The sequence below is a fragment of the Peromyscus leucopus genome, chromosome 3, assembly GCF_004664715.2.
Source record: "Peromyscus leucopus breed LL Stock chromosome 3, UCI_PerLeu_2.1, whole genome shotgun sequence".
Taxonomy (NCBI): Eukaryota; Metazoa; Chordata; class Mammalia; order Rodentia; family Cricetidae; genus Peromyscus; species Peromyscus leucopus.
Genome location: NC_051065.1, coordinates 24,909,864 through 24,936,297, shown reverse-complemented (window position 1 = coordinate 24,936,297; position 26,434 = coordinate 24,909,864). Strand labels below are relative to the sequence as shown.

General features: G+C 40.0%; 1 protein-coding gene across 6 annotated transcripts in view; it reads left to right on the top strand.

Moving 5' to 3' along the window:
• The window catches only part of Cdk14 (cyclin dependent kinase 14), a 484,970-nt gene that overhangs the window by 296,309 nt on the left and 162,227 nt on the right, over positions 1-26,434 (top strand). The window lies entirely within an intron of this gene.

Here is a 26,434-nt window from a genome sequence, read left to right as displayed (position 1 = left end):
CATTGTGGATCATGGTAATTTTTTTTCTCTGGAACAAAGAAATTATTTCCATCCTTTGAAAAATGATGAAGTAAAACATAATGATTGCTGGATTTTTATGAAGTAGAAGGATGTTTACTGGTCTTCCTTACATAATGACATCAAACAAAATCTTCCTTATACATGACATCAAACAAAAATCTCAGTAAAATTTGAACATAGAATATACTCAAGGAAATCTTTTTTTTCTTTTCTTAGTTTTTATTATGAAAATAATGTAAAGCAAAATGATAGTGTAGTCCACCACACAACTCCAAGAAGTCTAAACATTTTATTAAACTTGAAGAGCTATGAAGTGAAATCTTTTGGGCATCCTGGGCTGGACAGTGTTCAAAAGTGTACGTTACTCTAAGGATATAATAATGTAGGAAAGTAGTGTAACCTTACCAGAAGTGACTATTATTTTTGGTATTCCTCACAGCTGTAAATGAGAATGCTTATTTAAATTCTAGGTCCCAGAGCAGGCCTTTTAAAAGATGTTCTTAGAAATTTGAAGCTTGGCCTTTCACATCTTTGCAAATCCAAAGGAGGCAAAACTGGGGCCTCTCCCTTCTGACAGTGTGCTGTGGTTCCCTGGGTTCCCAGCAGTGGGAGTGACACTTGATGGCAGTGTGACGTGTTGACACTTCACTGCCTCAATTATTTTTGAATACATATTCAGATTAGAAATTTGTTCCATTAAGAATGGAATGAAAATATTACCCTTGGGATGTAAACATGCCTGAGGTTGAGGCAACCTTTTGAGGAAACTAATTATTTTCCCCATTCCAACCCCTAATAATTAAAAGAGGGAAGGGAGTGGGTGTTTATTTCAAGGTCAGGTAGCTGAGTACCACTGGACACATTTACTTTGCTGGCTTTTATGTGTTCCTTTTTTCCAAGGAGGAAATGAAGCCAAAGTTCACATGATTAATGATGAATGTTATGAAACACTTTTCCTTATAAGTTAGTTTAATATAAATAGTGAAACTTTGCATGATTTCATGCATGTTGTTTATGGCCAGATTTGGCATCAAGATTATATGAGGTAACTAGATATAAATAAGAAAATGCAGATATATAGATATAAATATAGAAAATAAGTAATGGAGGGGGGAATGGTAGAGAAGAATTTTGTAGTTCTTCAAAGTCAAGGTGTAATAGCTTTGTAGTTTGTCACTGTCAATAACTTTAAAAGAATTTACATTTTAACAGTGATTTTTTAAATCATAGTTTGCTAATGTAAGATAATCTGTTGAAATACATTATTGTGTTAAACATTTAACTGAACTGAGCCTGTTCCTTAAATTTTGAGTTGAGTATTTCAATAATTACTTGTTTGCACAACTAAAGATACCATACAATTGTATGATGTGCTTTATAATTAGTCTTACATTTTAAGATGTTATTTTTACTTTTATAACAAGGCGAGTTTGTCTTAAAAGAATCTTAAAACTTTCAGTTTTCCAATATCAAACAGTTAGCCCTGAAAATATACATATAGCTATCATTATATGGACTCAACATGCTATATTTGGGAAAATATATTTACAAACAGAACACTAGCATTTATGTCAGATTCAGTAATAAATTGGATGGAAGTCTTAAAACCTGAAGTGATATTTTTTAAATGTGGAAAATGAGTAACTCAAATTACATTTTAACCTTTTAGTGTATTTTCTCTGGGTCTGTTTTGTACATCTTGTTTCGCTTTCCTTTTACATATCCTCAAAAAAGATACATACTGTTTTATAAGTATTTATCCAAAAAGAACGTATCTTTAATGTTTATTCATGTTAAGAAGTATGACAAAATCATTTGTATCAGCTGGGATTTTTCCATTATTGGCTAAAATGCCATTTCTGTTCAAGCCTTTGTCAAGGATGTTTTTATTTTCCTAATTACCTACAATTATGCACATTTCTGGATGTATGTATCTCACTCTTTGTAGTGAAAGAAAGATGTATGAGAAGTGCAGTGGTGTTTGAAAGTGATCAATTCTTTGGTGCAGACTGATCTGCAGAGGATGGACCCGTGTGCTCTCACTGTCCCAGTCAGTTGTCTAGCTAGGAATGTGCATTTGGCATACGTCCTATGCATAGAGTGTAATGAGTGAGACTCATTCACCAATTGACGATTTCCCCCCAGTTAATTGTGCATTGTTTTGTATTTTAATTTAAGACATGCAGTTAACTATGATTTACCGTGTTTGGGCAGCAATGTGTGCGAGATGGAGGAAAGGCATGGGAAGGTACAGTGAAGCTGAATAGTCAGAACAGGACAGTTCCAGGCAGCAGGACAGTTAGACACAGGTCTGCTTCCAGAGTCTGACACTTAAAGAGCTTTGGAGACCGTTTCTTTGTCTTACCTTTCTCTCTTATGTGAACAAATGCCATAAACGTCTGAATAAAAGAGGCAAATGTGTTCTAAATGACTGTGTTCTCTATACTATAAATGCTGCTTCTTTACTAGAAAAAACATGCCAGAGGATAAAAGCACTAGCATTTATCAGGTTTTTTCTGTGTTCTGTATATGCATAAGTCATTTCTTGTTTCCTCACATAAATAAGCTTATAAGCAAGTAACCCAATTTTTTGAGAGAAGTGTGAAATTTGGAGTGAAGTAGACCTTAGGAGCCTGGGCCGTACAGGTGTGTGGTCACAAAGCTGGGGTATCAGGTGCCTCTTTCTTTATTTTTATAGACACAGACATTTTCCTTAGGGTAAATTGCTGCCTAATTCTTTAAAAAATTCTTTAGTAAAGTCTTGATCTTTATGTGAATGCTGTATATGGATGTGTGTAGATATATTTATTCTACATACAATAAATATGATACCATTGCTGTGTATATAGATCACACTAATAAAATACATCTCAGAATTTACAAAACTTTTTTTTCATTTGACTAATTTAACAGCAATTGTTGAATTGAATTTTAATATGAGTGTAGCTAGAGTTTTCCTGCCTAACCCACAGTCAGGACAAATCTCTCTCACCCGCCAGTCCCACAGCCGTTCAGACCCAACCAAGTAAACACAGAGATTTATATTGCTTACAAACTGTATGGCCATGGCAGGCTTCTTGCTAACTGTTCTTATATCTTAAATTAACCCATTTCAATAAATCTATACCTTGCCATGTGGCTCGTGGCTTACCGGCATCTTCACATGCGGCTTGTCATGGTGGCGGCTGGCAGTGTCTTTAACTCAGCCTTCCACTTCCCAGAATTCTTCTCCTCCTTGTCCCACCTATACTTCCTCCTGCCTGACTACTGGCCAATCAGAGCAACACATTTGCCATACAGAATATCCCACAGCATAGGAGGATGATTTTTGTCCTTGGGAGAGACAAACCAGATGTTACTGTATTTATAGATCCTTCACCTGGGAATAGAACATAGTTGAACTGTCCTCAGTAAGCCAAGTCCTGCTCACCCTCACCTGAGCATTGTTTTCTACATGTATTTAGAATGAATATATTGTAGTGGTTTAACCTCGACCTTCCTGTTGCAGAGGTTTACTCTGTTTTTATGTGGTCAAATTGAGGGCGACATTTGGACTCATTTCTATTTGTCTTTGCATTATCTATAGGGAAAATATTAATGCAGCCTATGTCCTCACTACCTTGGTGCTGCTGGTATACTGTGGAGCAACAAAATCCCCAACCTGTCCGCTCACCACAGATGTTCATCTTCCTGCTCCCCATGTAGCTGTCCTTTTCTTTTCTTTTCTTTTCTTTTCTTTTCTTTTCTTTTCTTTTCTCTTCTCTTCTCTTCTCTTCTCTTCTCTTCTCTTCTCTTCTCTTCTCTTCTCTTCTTTTCTTTCCTTTTATAGAGGGATAGTTCATGTTACCCTGCCCAGAATAGGACCGTTCTCAGTACTGTCACCAATTTAGCAACTTCAGTCACATTTCTAATGCATTGAAGGTATTCTAGTCACTTTTTTTTTTGTTTTTTTTTTTTTTTTTTTGGTTTTTTCGAGACAGGGTTTCTCTGTGTAGCTTTGCGCCTTTCCTGGAGCTCACTTGGTAGCCCAGGCTGGCCTCGAACTCACAGAGATCCACCTGGCTCTGCCTCCCGAGTGCTGGGATTAAAGGCGTGCGCCACCACGCCCGGCCTGTCACTTTTTTTTTTAATTTCTATTTTTTGCTTCAGCTACTACTCTTGCTCATTATTATGTGTACAATGTGTACAACCCTACAGTAGAGACTAAACACAAAATATTAATAACAAATATTGGCTGGCTGGATAAAAATGCATGACAAAATGAGTTATCATCTGAAGAATGAGACTTACTTGAATTTACTAATTTCTTTTTCTTCTTTGGAAAACTAGCTATTTATAAAACAACTGTCTGTTTATCAGAGTTGTCCCAGCTCTTGATAGTCAAGAGTACAGGTGGAATTGCTGGGTTGATGTAGTGTGGAGTCTTAGGTTATTTTGAGTCTCTCACACATGGGTTTCACACAGAGCTTGGTATTTACAAGGTCTGTAACTTCAGGTTGCAGAAGTGAAAACATCACTGAGCAAATGTAACTGCCAGACCCTTCCTAATCACCAAGTTGAACTGTTATCAATTGCAGAGTATATCAGACATTGAATTAAGAAACCATTACTGAATTTAACTTGTGGTTTTCGAGGAAGTCATTTATGTTTTTTGAGCCTTATGCTTGATGTATGAAATGAAAGACCATTGGACAAATACATTCCAAAGTCCTATTAGTGTTGATGAATTGTGTTGTACATTTTTTAACGTATTAACCTGTTTTCTAATGACTAGGGACTTGCTGGTAATTAAAAGTCTGTTCACTAAATCTGAGTCAGTGCCCTGACATTCCTCCAAGGAATCTAAATATCTAAATATCAGTTGTTTTTCCTCCTCCTCCTCTTCTTTCTCCTCCTTCACCTCTTCTTCTTCCTCCTCTTCCTTCTCCTCTTCCTCCTCCACCTGCTCCTCTTCCTTTCCCTCCTCCTCCTCCACCTCCTCTTCCTTTCCCTCTTCCTCTTCCACCTCCTCCTCTTCCTCTTCCTCCTCTTCTTCTTCCTCCACCTCCTCTTCTTCCTCCTATTCCTTTTCCTCCACCTCCTCTTCCTCTTCCACCTCCTCCTTTTCTTCCTCTGCCTCCTCTTCCTCTTCTTTTCCTTCCTCCTCCTCTTCCTCTTCCCCTGCCACTCCTCCTCCTACTACTTCTTCTTCTTCTTTTGAGATTAAGATAATCCCATGATTTTCCCCCTTCCCTTCTTCCTCCTCCTAACTCATCTCATATGTGCTTTCCACGCCCTCACTGTCATTCAGATGCATGGCCTCATTTTCTTTAATTATTGTTGCATACATATGTATGTGTGTGTATTTATCTCCAAATATGTAAATAGAACCTGTGAAAGTGCATATAATGTTATTTATATGTATGTGTCTTCAATAATTTGGAATTCAAACAGATGAGTACAGTCATACTTTCATGATGTATGGAGTACAATAAAAGAAAAGAATTGAAGCACGGATAGCAAATGCATGAATTCATCAAGACTTAAAAGTTTATTTACTATTTAGTAGTATAAGAACTCAAAGTATTTTCCATCTAAATTCAATTAGAGCAAAGTGGACTATAGATTTCCAATTTTGTGCAGTTTTTGCAAGTTGATGTGGGAGTCATCCAGGTTCCTTTTGTTTTAAAGTCACAATCTAACTATATTGAAAGACATTTAGGTTAGGTTTATGCCTGTGGGTGAAAAGAGATCACCAAGAAGTCTCTAATAAGCACTTGAAATCAGTTTATTTTATTGGCTAGTCAGTGGAGGAATAGTTTTAAACAGCTCTGTGGTTTTAATCCAGGAAAATCACTTTGTTTTCTCCCTACCATAGGCCTACAACATCACCTTCCTAATGTCAATAGTTCTCACTGAGATTTTTAGGGAACTTTTGTAAATCAATTTTAGATTAATTTAAGGGACATACTAGAAATGTGTCTTTGTAGAGAACATATTAAGTGCATAATTGTTCTGTGCTTCTCAGAATTCACATAGGAAATGGTAGAACACAAAGAAATAAAATGTCAGATGCAAAGATTCAGTTGGATTGATAGATATGAAGTCTCCAGATAAAAGTCTAGTATTCTCAAAGGTATATATGTACACCTCTTTTGTATTGTTCACAAATGAGCATTAGAGCCATAACAATAAATTTAAAGTTGAACTTCACCAATTTGTCATGGCCTGCAGGATTCTATTCTACTGTGTCTTTCTTGAAGCACATAGTTTGTAATAATAAATGGCTTTATTACTCAATGAAGCATCACTATTTTTAAAAGGCCCTTAGACCATTAAACACATAAACAATTTTAATGCAAAGTTTGGGCAGTTGCTTTTATGTAGCTCTGCAAACAGGTAATATATTTAGAATTAGCTGCTCCACTCTAGAATGTGGAGAGGGCTATGGGCATATCCTTGCCCTTCCTGGCACCAAAGTCATGGACCTATCTGGTGAGCTCACACTGATACATTAGCATCACTCGGGTTAGAGATGGGTATCCACCCTTGCAATCTACCAGAGGAGTTTCATTGGGGAAATCTTTCTGGAAAACAGCCTTGAAGTGATAGAATGGAGTACTGGGGATGAATGAGGTCAAGAGCCAGCTAAATTGGGAGTCCTCATTATGAGGTGGGCCAGTAGATGAAAGAGAGGAAAAAAGTAGAAAATTCCAGGTCCATGTGATTTTGATGGTTTATGAATAGTTAACAGTAAACTCTCAAAATACTTACAGTTAGCTGATAGCATCATAAGAATCACTGATTCTTATGACTGGGGTTATAAGAGAACTACAAAACAAATGTGATCTGTAGGTACAGCGCATGGTGCTGTTGTTAATGTCAACATCCAGCTGTCAGTAGATTCAGATAATTGGGAATCTTGTGCTTTGACCTGATCAAAATAGAGGCACCAAATCTATAAGGGAAGAGGAAGGCAAGTCAGTTATAAATCTGTAAGAGGAAGGAAAAATCTTTCACATTTACAGTTTCAGGATTTTAATGTGCTGTGTTCCCCTGTGGCATTCAAACCCAGGCTCTAATGCACATCAAGCATGTGTTCTACCACTGTGTTATGCCCCTAACCCCTCTCTGCATTTTGATGGAAGTTCAGAGATTATATAAGAGATTCCATAGACTTAGTACCCCAGTGATGGAAATAAACTAGCAGTATGATAGCTAAATCAAGAAGGGATGCCTTAGGGAACTGTTGGCCCTGCCTTATGACCAGCGTCTTCGGTGAAGCACCAAGTAGAAAAGTTATTTAACCCATTTATAATCTGTTTCCCAAACACATGGGAAGGTGAGAGTGTTATCAAGGTGTCCCTGTCACAATAGTTTTTGCTGATATGATGACCTGGGTCAGGCTGAGCAGTAAGGTCCCTATGGAAATATGGGATGCAGAATGTTCGATGTCATTCGGTATGACCCACTCGAGCCAACCATGTATCCCAAGGAAACTGTAAGAAGAGAGAAAGGAGACATTTCTTACAGACCTAGAGGCCTTACTGGAGTTACCAATTGGGATTGGAGCCTCAGTAACTTTACATTCGTGATATGAATTAAAGCATTGAGAAACCCTATAGGCAATAGAAGGCTGAATTTTTGTTAGCAGTATTCCTGTTACCATTCAGCCATGCTGGGCTCTAACTGAATAAATGCCAGTGAATCCTCATGGGTGTAGTTTTCTAGTACCTCTCCCTTCTATGGTACTGAACTTCCTTTTACTTCCAACACTCCCAGCACCCACTTTGGGCTATTGCTGCATCTCAATATACAATTTGCCAAAACCCAAGATAGTGGCTGGTTTTCTGAAGATTCAATTTAGCTCTGACATTAACTGCGTGAGCACAGTCACTAAAGATTAAAAGCTGAATGTCACATGACTGCTCATACTTCAGGTGCCAATCACAAACCCCTAAATTCTAACCAGATACCTATTAATAGGAGTTCCCACAACTTCCTCCTTAGGTTAAATATGCTAAAATGACTTGCACACAAAACTGAAAGCACTTAGATTTACTAGTTGACTGTGAAAGGTACAATTTGGAAACAGCCAACTGAAAGAAATGCAAAGGGAGATGGGAGGGCAGGAATGTGGGGAGGGGGGCGATGCACAGCTCCCAGCCTTCACACTGGTCCAGGCATGCCAGCTCCACAGCACGCCAGAGTTTCACCAGCCAGAAAGCTCCCTCCAGCCCATCATTCAGCTTGGGGCTCCAGTCACCATCAGTCATCAGTTTATAAGTAATATCATCCTACAGTTGAGAGATTTCAGGGGTTTTACCAGGACTTATGTCAAGAACCAGAGACTAAGACCAAATATCATTATGATTAAACATGGTCTTTTCTCTAGGAATCTGCAGAGTACGTTAGGAACCTTAATAGGACCAAAAGCATTGCAGTTCTTACATCATAATGCCACATGCTGGTTAGAGATAATCATGCCCTCCTCTAGGCAGAGATATAGCTCAAATAGGTCAAACAAGTGACACAAAAGGGAGAAGGTTTCACACAGACACAAACACATGAGTGTAAAAAGTTAAGATGGAATAAGGTCTCCCCAAATACAGATTCTGGGGCCAGATGTCAGGGTCTGAATCCTCCTCTGTTGCTTATAAGTGACACATCATTTGGTGGGTTACTGAAATTCTGTCTCAATGTATTTTTAAATATGTGTGCTTTACAAAATTGTTACAAGGATTTAAATGGTTAGTGCTTGTAATTTATCTCATAACAGTTTCTGGGTTAAAATATAAAAATATAAATTTCTTTTCTTTCTTTATTTTATTTATTTATTTATTTATTTATTTATTTATTTATTTATTTATTTATTTTTGGTTTTTCAATCAGCTCCCTGATCCCTGAGGGGAGAGATTTGGTGGAGACATCCCTTTTAAGACTGTTTCAAGGTCTCTTTTGGCATGTTGTCCAGTTGTGGGTCTCTGTTTTGGTTCCTGTCTGCTGCAGAAGCTGAGCAAGACACTGGTCTGTGAATGCAACAGAACATCATTAGGAGTCATTTCATTGCTGCATTCCTTTAGCAGAACATGAGTGTTAGGTTTATCTTAGGTCCCTCGCCTATCTAGTCTCAGGTTCTTGGCCACCCAAGCAGTATTGGAGATGGGTTCCATCTCATGGTGTGAGCCTTAAATCCAATCAGATATGGCTTGGTTAGTCCCACCTTCAGGTGCTATGAGCACCAGTTAGTAGAGATGAGGGCTCTAGTTCGGCACCAGTTCAGCTTCCCCGCCTTCCATGAGTTATATAGGTGTTGTTGTCGGCAATAGGTAGGGCCTTACTGTCAGTCTGTGGGGAGCAACCAATAGCCTTGGCAATAACCTGCGTTGTTTGGGGGTGTCCAGAGGTCCCCCTTATCCAACAACTCCATTAGATGTAACCCCATTTCTGCCATGGAGGTTTCACTTGGAGGTGACAGATACCTATGTGGGGTATTGTCTCCTCATTATTTGGTGATTTAATTCAGATTCCTTTCATATGTGGATATATTTTAGGAAGCATCTACTGTATTAGATTTCATAAACCAAACCTGTAACGAACATGGGAGCACAAATCAGTGATCCCAGAATATAGATGCCTGAGGTCCAGGAATTGCTAAGAATTCTAGACCAGGTTTAGGTATAAAGTGAGACCCTACTTGTCTAAAAAAAAAAAAAAAAGAAAAAAAGAGAGAGAGAGAGAAGAGAAGAGAAGAGAAGAAAAAAGAAAAGAAAGAAATATTTGCAGTTTTCTCTTATCATTCTGTAAACAATAATCATACAAATATTTACACAATTAGGTGTTATAGGTAACTTAGAGCTTGTTTCAATTATAGAGAAGAATGTATGTAGATTATATGCAAATATTAGGGCATTTTATGTGACACAGAGCATGCTCAGAATTTGATCCTTGGGGATTCTAGAAAACTACATTGGGGAAGTGAGGGGATGCTAAAGAGTTTTTGTTTTGTTTTTAAATGGGGAAGTCCTTTAGAAGCACACCACTCATTCTACTCCTCACATTCAAGGTTTGTGATGTGTTAGGCATAAATCGTGCCGCAGTTCATGTCAGTTGTACAATAATTTGAAGTGCAATGGCATGTTGACCTCTAATCATCCTTAGTGATCGGCTGCACAGTAAAACAGTGAAATAAGTTTAGCTGAGAGCAATGTGAAGAGCATTCTAACTTGTTTTTTAGAACTTTTTAAGGGCAGTTTGTTTCATAATTAAATCAAATTAATTTTGAAAGCTTATTTGACCAATCTTTTTAAAACCTCAAGAATAAAGATATATACCTAGAAACATTCACAATTTAGAAAGGCCCATGCTATCTTTAAGAAAAAGTAGATATAATGTCAAAATGAGTGATTTGAAATAGTGGTTGATGGATTATTTCACAAGTTTATAAACCAAGTCATCTGTGTCTTGTACATGTCTCTGCAGTATAAATAGCAACGTCCTGTAGATTTTCACCCCTGACTTGGACAGCAAGCAGTGTCACTTCAATGGTGTGCTTTGTCTGTCTGACCGTCTATGGGAATGGCGTGGCTGTGGGCATCTGGGCTGTGCAGTTGGAACAAAGAACGAGCGCTTCGCCTGGTACGGGATGGAGAAACCAGCCTGGACTGAATGCTGTTTCTCTGAGTATTGACTCCAGTGTTTGGAAGCATCCTCATTATTGAATCCTAAGGACATTTGATCTGCAGCAGTTGACACTAGATTGCTTTCAGGACAGAACAGTGACTCTCATTCAGTTCAGTTCTTTCTAATAGCAATGATGGCCCTTTTTACATTTTATAAAGTACTTTCATAGCTCATTATTTTATTCTCTATGAAGACAATAGTACCATTCTAATTGCTCTGTTTCAATGAGACAACATCGATACATGCTTGCCATTATTAGCTCAATTTGGGCATCAAAATTAACAATATTTTAAATGAACATTCTGCTGAGTCTGCAGGATAGACAATAATTTATCTTGAAACAATCTTACAAGATCATGTGATTGCTTTCATATGTTTCAGGTAACATGAACAATCTTCATATAGTGCCGAGTCATGTTATGATCAGTGATCTTATAAATATAAAATTATAGCAAAATGAATTTAGCAGTCAGCTTACCACTTAATTTTTATACCAGTTGAATAGCTGCCAATGGGGTCTTTGATCTCCCCCCCTGTTAAAGTTTAAACTGCCAATTAGAATCAGTGATGTCAAATTCAATTATAGTATCAATTTACTTAGAACTGTACCCAAATACAGAAGTTTTGATGCAGACTTGGAGACTCTAAAGTTTTATCAAGAATTAACCTCCAAAATCTCAAAAGGGTTATCTGTTAATTGAACACAATAATGTTGAAGGCACTGAGACATTCACATTTGCCCTGACTTGTGTTTTCTTTGCCAAAAATGAACATGTTTTTGTAGAAATTGGGAAGATACTTTTTGATCATTTTTCTAAATGACACTATAATGTCAAGCAGGATGCTCATTATACTTTATTTCCACCCTTCTCTCCCTCGTAGCAAGTCCTCTGTCTCATTCCATAGACCTTGTCAGTGCTGCTGGGAAATTATTTCTACCAGCTGATGATGGCAGGGAGGGGGCAATGAGGAGGAATTATTATTTTGTGTTGTTTGTAGGTATAAATTGTTTTGTTGAGAAATACAAGTATATAATTTGTTTTGCTAACAAAAATACCTTATTTGCTATTAGAAGATAAAAGACCAGAAATGACTATGGAAATATTTTAAATGAACTTTTCCATCCTTGTATGACTTGGAGGAGGAGTAAGGCAGTCAGTCCCCCGGTTATTTGGATGACGGTTATCTCCTTTGATAACTTTGGATATCTGTGTCTCTTAAACTTACAATTAAAATCTAAAATGTTACTTCTAAACCAGGCATGTACACTAACAAAAATAGCTTTAGGACAGGACGTGTAGCCTAGGTGGTAGAGTGCTTGGCTGACATGCACAAAGCCTGGCTTCAACCCCAGCACCGCAGCATCAGGTGTGTAGCAGGTACCTGTATTCCCCAGTGCAGGCAAGAGCTTCAGAAGTTGGAGGATATCCTGGTCTACACAGTCACTTTGAGGTCAACCTTCGATACATGAAACTTCTTCATAGAACAAAACATCTTAAAAATTAAATATATATATATATATATATATATATATATATATATATATATATATATTACCTTGGTCAGATTTCCTTAAGGAGTAAGTTACATGTGTGTATCCCCCAGCCCAGTACCTTCTTCCTATGGAAATAAATGTAAATTAGCTAAAGATTTCAGGATCCTGCCTTATTTTTCCTTTGAATTTAGAGTAAAATGTACCATAGCATTTCCTAGATTTATTAAGTAAGGATAGATTTGAGACCCTCTTGGACATTAATTTGGAGACTGTTGTATGAGCTGTCTATTTATTGTTCTGTGATAAATTTCTACAAATTAACCTACCTAAAAAGGTATGCATTATTGTGTGTGAGTTTCTATGGAATGAGGGCCCAGGCATGGATTAACTAGGGTCTCTGTTTCAGGGGCTTTTCAAGCTGCAGTCAACCAGAATCATCAGACTCGGGAAGTAGCTGATCTTCATTCACTTGACTGATGGCAGTTTTAGCTCTGAGTGCTTCTGTGAGGGAGACAGTACTTGAGTCACAACCACGTTCACTTGATACCTACACAAACCTAGCTAACAATGCAGAGGCCAAGGCTGCAAAGAACAAGCCTTAGTTAAATTGTCCCTTCCTCTGAACATACTGAATCTCATAGCCGAGCTTGACCAGCAAAGACTGGTGCTGAGTCATTAGGAGTTGTGTTTCCTCCAGAAGCCTCGCTTTCTGGCAAGGTTGACAGCCCCAAAGTCAGACTCATTTAGCAGTGAAATTTAGTTAAAAGAAAACATGATAGCAAGAAATAGAAGAAATGTTTGTTTTAACTTTGACACTAATCAGCTGAGTGACCTAAGACAAGTCATTCAACAAGCTTGGTGTCTGTAAATTAAAGAGATTTCAATGATCTCTAAGTTTGAAGTTTTGACTTACAATATTTTGAAATGTATCTTAAAATCTAGTTCTTGTGTTGGGACAACAGCTCAGTAAAGCATTTGCCTCCCGAGTATGAGTAACTAAATTTGGATCTCCAGAAGCCAGGGAAGATGCTGGACAAGATGGTGTGCATGTAGAACCCCAGTGATGGCAGGATGGTGTGCACTTAGAACCCCACTGATAGCAGGATGGTGTGCACTTAGAACCCCAGTGATGGCAGGATGGTGTGCATTAGAACCCCAGTGATGACAGGATGGTGTGCACTTAGAACCCCAGTGATGACAGGATGGTGTGCACTTAGAACCCCAGTGATGGCAGGATGGTGTGCACTAGATCCCCAGTGATGGCAGGATGGTGTGCATTAGAACCCCAGTGATGGCAGGGTGGTGTGCACTTAGAACCCCAGTAATGGCAGGATGGTGTGCACTTAGAACCCCAGTGATGGCAGGATGGTGTGCATTAGAACCCCAGTGATGGCAGGATGGTGTGCATTAGAACCCCAGTGATGGCAGGATGGTGTGCATTAGAACCCCAGTGATGGCAGAATGGTGTGCATTAGAACCCCAGTGATGGCAGGATGGTGTGCATTAGAACCCCAGTGATGGCGAGATGGTGTGCATTAGAACCCCAGTGATGGCAGGATGGTGTGCACTTAGAACCCCAGTGATGGCGAGATGGTGTGCACTTAGAACCCCAGTGATGGCAGGATGGTGTGCACTTAGAACCCCAGTGATGGCAGGATGGTGTGCATGTAGAACCCCAGTGATGACAGGATGGTGTGCACTTAGAACCCCAGTGATGGCGAGATGGTGTGCATTAGAACCCCAGTGATGGCAGGATGGTGTGCACTTAGAACCCCAGTGATGGCAGGATGGTGTGCATTAGAACCCCAGTGATGGCAGGATGGTGTGCATTAGAACCCCAGTGATGGCAGGATGGTGTGCATTAGAACCCCAGTGATGGCAGGATGGAACCTGGAGACAGGCAGCTCTCTGTAGGTCATTGGCCAGTTAACCTCGATACCTGCAGAGGCCCAGGCAAGTAAGAGATCCTATCTCAAGCAAAAGATAGAAGAAATGTGAGGAGAGATAACCAAATTATCCTCTGCCTTCCACCTACATGAACACACATTCTACACCCACATTCACTTGCATATGTGCATAGATATATACACATATACATGCACACACACATATACAACTACACATGCAAAATTGTCTCTAAAATAAGCTTATTCCATTGTGTACCAGATGTATATACATTATATATACATTTTCTGGTCATTTCTCCAAGCATGCTTTTGCCAACTGCAAAGTACTTCTACATTGCCCAGGGGAAAAATATGAAAGAAATATGACAAATATAGAATTTTTGTGACTGCCAGCTTCCTTTGGAATGAATATCTCTGTATTTTCAGTGACATTTTTCCAGTCCATTTTGTGTTGCTCTAATAGAATACCCAAATTGTGCAATTCATGAAGAACAGACGTTTACTTCTTCATAGTCATGATGTTAGGAAGTCTAAGATCAAGCTCAAGATTGCCAGCATCTCCTGAGGGCCTGTGGTGTAAAATAGAAAGGAGGGTGGTGTGCACATATGTGTGTGTTTGAATGTATGTGCATGTGTGCATATTTGTGCATGTGTGTATGAATGTGTGTGGGGGTGGGGTGTGTTTGTTTCACACCAGGCAGGAAACTGAACTTGTTGCTTCATAATGAACCCACCCCCTTTAACAATGGTTTCAGTTCACTCCTGTAGTGTTCTCAGGACCTAATCATCTCATCCTGTTCTAGTGGCTCTTACATGAACCTTGGTGGTCATCATCCAGTCACTGCCACTCGGTAAAAAGAGAAGGAATGGGGAACTTTTGATCCTTTCCTAAAGTGTTATATAAGTAAACAGCTCATTTCCCCCTCTTGGGTATCGGGAGTTCAGTCAAAGACCTTGGGTGTGATAGACAAGCTTTTGTCCATGAGCTACATCCCTCAGCCTCTGTAGACAGACAATGAAAAGTATCTTTTCATACACTAAAAGGCAGCAGGTAACCCTTCCTCTTTTTCACCATATTTATTCATTGTAGTAAATATTGAGAATAAAATAATACCCAATAAGAATAATTGAAGAGCCCTTGCTCATTGTCCAGTAAGCAGGCATATGGGAACATTTTATTGCTTTTCAGTACCTTCAATTCTTTGATACTTTCAGACATATCCTGACAAAGTGGCAACTATGCTATTGATAACACAGATTCTGATTTTCCATAAAACAGAAGAAGGCTTTTTATATATTACTTTTTATACCTGTAAATAATATGTTTTAAGCTAGAAGTTATTAAAGAAGAAAACAGCTTCCTGTTACCCCATCCCTAAGATAACATCTGTTAAAATATTTCTCAGCTTTACTGTGAGATTACACAATGATGCATTTTTCTTTTAAAGTTACCTTTCCACCACTTTTGCAAAATGCCTGTGAACACCTATTTAAAAAGATGAAAGGACCAGGTGTGTTTGTTGGTGCCTGTCTGTGATCTCAGCATAGGAGATGTTGATACAGGAGGACCGAACTTCAAGGCTGTCCTGGGGACTTGCTAAGTTCAAAAGAAGCCTGGGATCTGTGAGACTCTGACTCAGACCAACATCAACAACAATAACAACAACAACAACAAAAGTGGAGGAATGATTTACTCATGAGGTCTGAGTCTTCAGTCATGGGTTGGTTGGTTTGTTCAGTTTGGGGGTCTGTGACAGGGCAGAATGTCATGGTGGGAACTGTGTGGTCACTGTAGTCTGCTTTCTCCATGGTGGCTGTGAATCAAAGAGAAAGGAAGGGATCCAAATACGCTTCAGAGCCACCCACCCAGAGACCTAATTTTCTCATACTAGACTCTACTTTCCAATTATACAGCAGGTTAGTGTCCATGTCCTTAACACATGAACTTGTGGAGCTGTTTATGATCCAAACTACAACACTAACAGGTACTGCTACCTCTAAGGCCACAGGATGTTTCCATCTGGTAGTCACTAAGTAGCCTGTCCCAAATGTAGCTCATAAAGTCAAGATTTGTGTAAGATGCCAGAAACACTGTCGGAAACAGGAGAAACGTTTTTCTAGAAAGTGGCAACAGTGTTGATACTGAAGTCAAGCAACACTGTATTCCAAGGTCAATACTCTGTTGCTCTTTTTAATCTCAATATTGAATGTGTAGTGCATTTCTCATACCAAGCAAGCTGGAGCTGCAGAAAGCTACATAGTCTATATTAGTCCTATTTCTTTCTTTTCTTTTAGTTGTTTTGTTTTTGGGGTTTTTGTTGGTTGGTTGGTTGATTTTTGTCCTTTTAACTCTATAGTCATTCAATTCTCTTAAGTAATAAATTTTTTCAGGATTGTTGAAAGGTTATTGCTTTAATTTCTAAGGTTTCTAAAGCCAAATAATTTGTTTAGATTCTTCTAAAACTTCAGCTTTTATGCCCTCAGATTTAATGTTTTTATTATACTCTATTTTGCACACACACACACACACACACACACACACACACACACACACACACACACGCAGGCACCTGCAGGCACACATGCGTACACATATGTTTTAACACCTATATATGTTAAAAATTCAGTGACTTCTTAAATTGGCGTTAAAATGAGCTCCACAACCATGTAATTTTTTTAGAACCACTCAAGTTTTAGATTGCTTTATTGCCTCAGAAATATCCCATTCCCTGTTGCATTCCAGTAAAGAATATTTTATTGATTCAAATTTGTTATAAGGAAGGAAGTTTCTCTATTTGAAAATATTTTAAACTGCTTTCTGGGGTGTCAAATATAGCTTTATTAGAGAAAGATAAGTGATTTAAAGGACAAATTATTTGGCCTGACAAGCTGTGAATATTTGAAGCATACTTAACAGGTTCAGGAGAAGTAAGATGTGCCTCAGATGTTCGCTTTCTGTGAGTAGTTCTTTAGAGAAAGGACAGCTGTCTGTGATAGTACAGGATGAGTTTCTGGCTTACTGCTGACAGCTCTCTCAGAACCAGAACTCCGTTCTGGAAACACGCTGGGCCCCCTAAACTTAGCATGTGTGATGTTTGCTGACAAGTGAGGAAACAGGACCTGTCAGGTTGCTGATTCTGTGTCGGAACGTCTCAGAGTCTCCCAACTGTACTGCTGTGTCCAGTGGTGGTGTTTGGTTATTTAGAACACTATGTCTGCATGTAGAAGTGAACCTTTGCTGTCCTGTGTGATATGAATGGACATAAAAAAAAATAGTCCCAGCTGTTTCAAAAGCTTTAACACTTTAATCATCTTAGAGAAATTTATTGTAATTTCATACAAGTAAATTTCCCTTTAAGGCAGATTTTATTTGCATGATTCTGATAGTTCCTGCAAACTTATCTCTGGCTTTAGGAGCAAACCTGGCTATTATGCAGAAAGTGAGGTTTAGAAAGCAGCTTGTTTGTACTGGTAAAGCTCTTTGGATCTTTTCTTTTGACTTCTTCCACCCGTCATTAACACACTTCTGCAGGCTCTATTCCATTGTCAAGCCAAGGTCGCCTGCCACTTACAGCGAAGAATGACTATTTTAGGACCGTTGCATAAAGAGAAAAGGCTAGAATCTTTCGGGGTGGGTGGGGGGTGGGGGGGTGGGGGGGGGTTACTGAGTCTTCCCAGAACTGGGTGAGGAGGATTCATTGACCTTTTCACTTTTTCTATCTAAAACCAGTTATTTTTTAAAATAGATAGCATGCGCCCACAGTGATAAAAAAAAGAATAGTGAAAACTCGATTCTCTCTCCCTCCCAGGTATTGCTCATGGTCCATGGATAGCCTTGTACACTTACTCGTTTCTCTTCCCCAGATAAAATGTGCACATAGAAGCACATAGCATGCTCTTACTCTGTGCTTTGCTATTTCCCTTCACAGAGTATTATTATTATTGGCTTCATATTAGTATTTAAAAATGTATTGGCCTCACTCACATTTTAAGTACATACCATAATTTGTTCAGACAATTTTCTCCTATACTTTTAAGGCCATTGCAGTCTTTTCCTACAGTGTCACAATCAATGCCCAGACACTTAAGTCTTTGTGTTTACAAACATGTAGGTGAACACCTGAAGTTACCACTGGTAACTCTCTGAAACTTTGGAAACATAAGCAGTGACTTCTAAGTAGTTCAACCTGTCATTCACTGTATTGCTTCTGTGAAGTTCCTGTGTGTGTGTGTGGGGGGGGGGATTCCCAGGTTCAGACAATCCCCTACATTAAGTAGGTTAGATCTACTCTCCAGTGACTCATCCATCAAGGTAGAGTGTTAGATGACAAATCAGATCTGCAGATGAATCTTTTACAGTGACTTGTGACATCAGAATTAAGATTAGGGGAAATCTGAATGGTTTGGCATTGGAATGAGCTATGGAACCTGGTGGAAAGGGTAAGCAGGAAGGGTGCCCGGAAGCATAGGTGCCCCAGAGTACAAGCTTGACACTACAGATCCATCAAATGGGCCTCTCACGGGGTGCAGGGCAGCTTCTGTTTGAGCACATGAGCTCCCAAAACCAAGGCTTGGGAAAAATGAGGTTTCTGTTTCTTGAGAACCTATGACTCCTGAGGGGTCCACAATCAGATCTCATGGATCACCCCTCCTCCAAGCCACAAGACAGATGTCTCCATCGTACCCCATATTTAAATGAGAATGCAACGAATACCCCAGCATCTGCACTGCTGTGAAATTTTGACTCAGTTGAAAGCACACTCAGGATTTACGTTGGAGAGTAGAGACTAGCTCTCACTATGTCCCGTCTCTTCAGTTCTCAGGGTTCTGAAAACCTGTAATGAGGAGCTTGAGAAAGCATCTTTGCTATTTTCCTGAGGCAAACATCTTTCTCCAGGAAACCACGATGCTTCAGAAACAGCTCTGCCAGAAGCTGCCCTGAGTTTACCCTAAACCTTTTCCTCCTTGGCAAACAGAAAAATGTAGGTTACTTTCACTGCCTGCTCCCGAACAGTGATGAGGGCTTTCCTTTACATTTACATAACAGGAATTAAGTCAGTTTTCCTGGAACAAATAGACCGCTTTGAAGGTAAGGTCAGGTCTCTTTCTTCAGTGAAACTGAACAGCTGGAGGCTTGGAAATGAATGTTTTATAATTCTGCCCATCCGTGTTGTCTAAAAACAACAAAACACAACACTTAGTTAACTATTTTTGAGGCAGCTAAGCCAGGCCTGGAAGAATCAGGGAGGCCGCTAATGCTGCTGCTGAGACCTTAGCTCACTGAATACATCTGAGTAGTGTGGTTTGTAGCCTGTGAGCCTCCTGACAGGAACACTGATGCCCTTCTTGAACATTCTTTTGACAGACTGGGTATTATGTAAGCTCTGTGTTTTCTAAAGGTCTGCAATTACATTGGAACACAGAAGGTCTAGGTACAGGAGGTCAGAAGTGAGGTAATTACAAGAAATGCCATTGATCCTAGGGGTCTTATACTGTAGGTAGGGAGATAAGCAAAGATTGAATAGAGGAACTAAAGCAGTTTTAGTTAATGAATGCTGAGAAAATGAGAGGGAATGAAAGTCTTTAAGGAAAGATTAATTTTTGAGGCTTTATTTACCTAATTGTGGCTTTTCTCTGGTTATGTTGGGCTTCCTCACTTGTCTGTAAAGGCTGGCTCCCTGCCATTTGGCTACCTGACGCTACATGGTGGACCTCCATGCCAATAACCAGACATGACTTTTGTCCTTCTCTATTCCCTCCTTTAGGCTATTGATGAGATTTGCCTGTCTTGGGAAATTTTTTCTTTATAAAGTCTAGTAAAATTGTTCTCAAGCTTCCATTTGAATCATTCTGAACCTTTTGTTAATTAGACTAAGAATCCCAAGAGGTAACCCTGGTTTCTCTAGTATCATGTGGCAACCATAAAAAGTCTCTCCCAAATTCCAGGAATACGAGAAGTCAAGAGACAGCCTGACCGTGAAGCAACACTATAGGCTACTAAGCTATACGTTCCGTAGGAACTCCTGCTTCCTGTGTATACCCCAGCTCTGCCACATGGAGCTGAAATCCCTTCAGAGCCTGTTGTGATGCTGTCTACGTGTCTATGGCATCAATAACTCTTCTAATAAGCCTATTACCCCAAAGAAAAGCCTGCCTCAGTGTGTCCCTTGAACCTTAAACTGAAATCTTTAATATTTGCATTTTTTCTTTCTCCACAAAGGAATCTTGAATATTTATGAAATTGGACTTTAGTCACAATAGGGACTTGAACAGTTTTATTTGAAATCTCCATTGTGAAACAGGTGCCAGATGAGATGTGTTGGGTCTTCTTCTCTGTTTGGCAGAATGTATGCTTAAGCTTCTGCAAAGGACCCAGTGTTTCAGACACTCAGGCTGGGTAGCTGCTCCTGCTGCATGGGTAAGGCCAATAGTAGACTCCCTGTGCACCAGATACTGTGGCATAACTGTCGGAAGCTGGGGCTGCAAAACAAGCCAGAAGTGGTCCCAACCGGTCCTAAGAGGCGGTCTGAGAAATGAGTGGCTTGGGTCATCTTGTGCAATCACAGGACCTGAGCCATTCAAAGAACAGTTCTTTGCATGGAGGAGGAGGGGAGGGGAGTCATCAGAGCTTCTAGAGGACTCTATTTGAATAGTTTTTATGGACAAGTTAGGTAGGAGTTGGTCAGTTAAAAAAGGCACTGTGGGACATGAGACCATGTTGTGCCACTAAAGTAAAGTAGAAAATAGGCAGCTTCATAATTTGCTCAATACGGGCCTAAACATAAAGGCTACGGGAATCACGTGGCTTTTATTCCTCAGAATTTACACTTTTACAATACACTCAAACGATGCATTAAGAGGAACGACTGGGTGTGTGAGAGAGGGTATGCTGTTAATAGTATTTGCCGGGAAGCACTGAGGACTTACTTGGGTCCGCTGCACAATTAAGTGTTTGCAATGCTTCCTCTCGTTTAGTCCCCACGAATGCAGACTGGGTCAGGTGCAGCCATTGTTATCAGGATCCTAAAAGGAGATAGAGGGAGACTCAAGCGGGCGATTGGATGGAGAGTTTAATGAAGTGTTTATGAAACTAGGTGGTTAAGGTGGTTAATGTTTCCAGGCTAGCAGCAGTGCAGTTTTTGCACATGTCTGCCATGGGCATGGGGTTACAGCAGAGAGTGGTGTTGGAGCCCCGTGAGCACCATGGCTGCTGCATCCTGTCCGTCTGGGAAGGAGGAAGGGAAGTAAGCAAAGGAACCTTGGTTTTCTCCTTCCCTCTCACTTTGGTCAGTGTATCTCCCTTGGCCAAACCCGACTTGAAACCAGGGGTCTCCATTGGAGATTCTTCAGTACAGCCTCTGGGGAGCATAGACTAGGATGAGGAAGCATACAGAAAGCACGTGGGGTAGGTGGATATCCAGGATAGCTACCATATGCATTTTCTCCATGACATGTCAGAGGAGCCAATAAGCTGCGTTTGACCACAAATAGCATTGATAGTAGTGGTCTCATGAAGTGGATTCAGAGAAGCTGAAACACACACCATAAAGCTGCTGCTTTGTCTGTGGAAGGAAAGGAGAATACGCCTCTTGACTGACAGACCAACCAGGAGCTCTTAAGGCTCAGAACTGAAAAGTAAGGGGTGGAGTGGCATGTGGACAGAAAGAAGGGGATGGATTGGGGACAGTGGATGCAGATGGGACCTCAGTGATAATGTTGAGGAAGACACAGGGCTATTTACATCCCATCCAGAATGAAGACTGTGGATTCTTCTCTGCAGTGGTGGTGAGACCTGTATATTTATGCAGTTTTGAAAATATTTCCCCAATTTTTAGTTTTACAGATTTGAAGTTGTGACTATTTTTTTCTGTATTAGCTACATCCAATCCTACTTTTAGGATAACCAGGATGGTCAAAATAAAGTAAACCTGTATTTCTGTTAGTAGAGGTTTTCTTGTAATTATTCTAAAATCTTGTGTTGAGTGCAATGTTGGGACACCAATGTATGATTTGACCTCTCCTCAAAAAGTATGGTATGGAAAATCAAAACTAGTGGGTCTCTGTGAGTTCAAGGCCAGCCTGGTCTACACAGACAGTTTCAGGTCAGCCAGGGCTGTCAGAAAGGTTGGGGAGCACCAGTAAAATTTAAAAGTACTATACTCATTCAATTGCACAAACTTTTCCCCCTTAAATTGCCTCAATAGTTGCCTTAGTAATTTGCAAGTAGTTTAGGTGGACGTTTACTGTTGTAAAAACATCTTAGTTCATTTAAAGATTATTGTCTGTTTACATCTCATATAATATTTACAAAGTTTAGTCAAAGTATGTCAAAGAACGTTTACTTTCCATGCTGTTGATTTTATTTTCTTTTGATTGGCATTCACCCCCAGGTTCAAAGTATCTACAAATAATCCTGTAAGATAAACAAGGCCCACTGTTCTCCTGGAAAGGATTAGGGGCTTAGGTCATTGCTTAGTATGTGTGAGGCCCTGGGGTCAACCAACTCCTGGTAGGGATTTATGTGAACACATATGTGCTTGTGTGTGTGTGTGAGTGTGTGTGTATGTGTGTGTGTGTGTGTTTTCTGATTCTAGCAAATCAATACTCTCCAAAGCCTTCACAGCTATGACACAAGCCAGCAGACAAAGCAGATAATAACCACGCACATCTGACAGTCTGGCTTGAAGGTTCACGAGCTTTTCCCAAGAGAAATCCCTTGGTCAGTTTCTTTCCTTGAGGGTGTTTTGTGATTGCTCTGCAGCTGTCTGGGCAATTCAGACATTTGTTCTAGTCTGTTCAGATTTGGGGGGGGGGGGGAAGGGCCAGGGTCTCACTGTGCTTGCTCCTTCTTCCTCCTTTGCCTTCCTTACCCCGGACTCCTTTCTTCTTTCCTTCACCAGAAAATCCTATCAGACCACACACATAGAGACCATGCACAGGTTCTGGCTTCATGGGGAGAAGGTCACATGGGGCCTTCGAAGCCTGGCATGGCCACTTACTACCTTGTGACCCGAAGCTCATTATTTTCTCAGGGTATTAATTTTTTTTCAAAATTGGGACACTAGTAATCTCACTAAATTTTTAACTTTTAATTATTTCTTTTTTTGAGATTATATTGATCATCCCCCCTGCCCTTTTTCTGTCTCAATCCTCCTATGTACCTTTCCCCATACTCCTTCAAATTCATGTCCTCTTTTTCTGTTACTTTTTGTTACATACATACATACATACATACATACATACGCATATATTCACATGTATTCCAAAATACATAAATATAACCTGCTCAGTTTGTATATTGTTCCTTGTGTGTATGTTTCCAGGTATTTGATACTGGATAACAATCAGTGTGCTCTTCCCTGTGGAGGACTGTTTCTCCCAGCATTCCTTAGCTTTTTGTAGTTCTTTGTGTAGGGTTGAGGTCTTATGGACTTACCGCTGTTCATTTTAGCATGTCTGTATTTGATATCCTTATTCAGCTTGTGTTTAGGCAGCCAATCATTGTGGTGAGACTTTATGGGTGTAGCCTCGGATGTTCCTAAGTGATACAATCTCATAGAAAGCTCCCCGATGCTCTGATTCGTACAATCATTCTGTCCCTTCCGCTGCAGTAAGTGCAGGAGTGTGCTGTAGCTGTGCCATTGAGCCTGAACCTCACATGTCTGCAGTTTTATTGGCTGTGGTTTTTTGTAATGGTGGGTCTGTGCAGCTTCCTTGATGAGCCTTTGGGCCTACACTCATCTGTGTGTATAAGGACAAGTATTTAGAATGTAGTCTCAGAGTATGACGGTTTAGTAAAGTGCCTTCCATAGGTTCTCCTCTGAGATCTGAGACGTCACAAGCCCTGGGCAGACTTGGCTGACCAGTACCAGGCATGATTTCTCTCTTGTTGAGTGAGTCTTAAGTCCAGTTAGAAGCTGTTTATTACTTTCAGAATGTGCATGCCACTACTGCACCCTTAGGGTTATTACACTGTGCTGGTCACTTTTTTATTACAACCATTAAAAAATATAATGCATTCAAACTCCTAAGAATACTCACACGATTATACATAAATTGTTGTATAAATTTTTAGCAGTTCTGCTTGTATAGTATAAACACTAACATATTCAGTGACTTTTATAATTTGAATTATCTATGATAAGGCCCAGTAAGAACTTTGTCATGATTTGAATGTATCCCTCAAGAGCTAAAACCTTTGGTTTTAATCCTCACGTTTCTGTTAGTGTTAGGACCTGGTATTACCTGAAGGTAATTAGGACTAGATGAGGTCATGAGGGTTCAGCCTCCATGATGCTTTAGCATCTTCTTAAGAGGAAGGAACAGGAACCAAAATTACATATTTTCTCTGTTTTGTCGTGTGATGCTCTTTGGTCTGTTGTGATTCACTGTACAAAGCCCTTACTAGATGCCTAGCTAATTCTAGCATCGTATTCTTTTCTTTTAATTTCTCTCTCATACATTACATCCCAACCATGGTTCTTCCCCTAACCTCTGTTAAGGTTCAAGAGGAGCCACCAAGAAAGACCATCAGTCACGTATGCAATCAACAAGAGCATTTATGATTTCCAACATGTTGGGGTGACAAATAGCAACCCCAAAGAAAGGTCCTTTTAAGCTTAGGGGAATTCCAGGGAGGAGGGATTAATCTGGTGCTGATTGGTGGAAGAAAGATTAGTCTGGGGGCTGATTGGTGGTAGGCTCTAGTGGTTAGGGACCTTCTAGCTGCAGTGTAGGAAAAGCTATCTTTAGCTAGCAGAAGGCTGTGGGTCTCCTGCTGAGCCAGCAGAAGGCTGTGGGGTGCCTGCTGATTGGTTGCCCCTGAGTTGTGGTCTTCCAGAGAACTGCTTGCTCAGCTCCAGCCAGTTCCAGTAAACTGAAACTAAGGCTCAGTCCCTTGCAGGGCTGTTAGAAACCTATCATGGTTCTGGTCTGGCTCCCTGGCCCTTTCCTCCTCCCCTTCAGTCTATCGCCCTACCTTCCTTCTTCCCCTGTCCCATAGATCTACCCCCACTCTGCTTCCCCTTTAAAAAGAGCAGGCCTCCTAGGAACATCCATGAAACAGGGCAAAACAAGCTACAGTAAGACCAGGTATGTACTATCATATCAAGAATGGATGAGGCAACCCAGTAGGAGGATCTGGCAAGTAGGCGAGAGTTGGAGACAGTCCCTTTTTGCAGTATTACTAATACCACAAGCACACCAAGCTATTCAGCCATAGCATATATGCAGAGGACCAAGGTCAGACCCCTACAGGCTCCCTGATTATCTGTGATCTTTGATGAGTGGTGGTTAGTTGATTCTGTGGGCCATAACCTTATGGTGCCCCTGATTCCTCTGGTTTCTCCAATCCTTCCTCCCCCTCCACTGTAGGGCTCCCCGAGCGCCACCTAATGTTTGGCTGTGGGACTTGGCATCTGCTCCTGTTAGTCCAGCATCATACTCATGAACTCCTTAGCCATAAAACTACTATTCTTTATAAATTACTAAGTCACAGGTATGTTGTTATTATGACTGAAAACAAGAACATTGTTTTCCTCTGCTTTAAAAGGAAAGCACTTTAGGAAATAAGTAAAAATGATTCTCTCATAAATTTGTCTTAATTTTTTACTTCTTTTAAAAGCTAAAAATCAATATATTAATAACTACATGTAACATTTCTTGTAAGATAGATAGATAGATTGTAAATAGATGTTTCCCTGGTGTGAAAATCATGCCTTTGGCATAAAATTATACCTTTTTAAACCTTATAGTTATAATTATTTCAATAAATATCTTTTTAAAATTTTCCCCTTTTATTAAAAATATATTATTTTCTCATACTATGTATCCTGATTACAGTTTCCCCTCCCTCTGCTCTTCCCAGTTCCTCCTCACTTCCCCTCCCATCCAGATTCATTCTCTTTCCATCTCTCATTAGAAAAGAACAGGCATCTAAGAGATAACAACAAAATATAACAAAATAAAATACAGCAAGATAAAACAAAAACCGTCACATCAATGTTGGACAAGGCAAACCAACAGAAGGAAAGGAGCGCAAGAGAAGGCACAAGAATCACCAGTTCAATTTCTCTGTGTTCAATGAGTTGTGTGGGTGTTGTCTTCATCATTGGGGTCTTGCTGTCATTTGTGCAGAGCAGCCTATTGTCTTTGCCAACAGCCTGAGTTGTTGGGGGATTTCCATTGCACCTCTTTGTCCAACAACTCAATTGGATGTAATCCAGTCTCAGAACTGGATGCCTCATTTGGTGCCAAGAGATGGCCAGTTGGGACTCTGTCTCTCTCATTATTTGGAGATTTCATTAGGATCACCTTTATATATTTTAGGAAGTTTCCACTGCACTTGGTT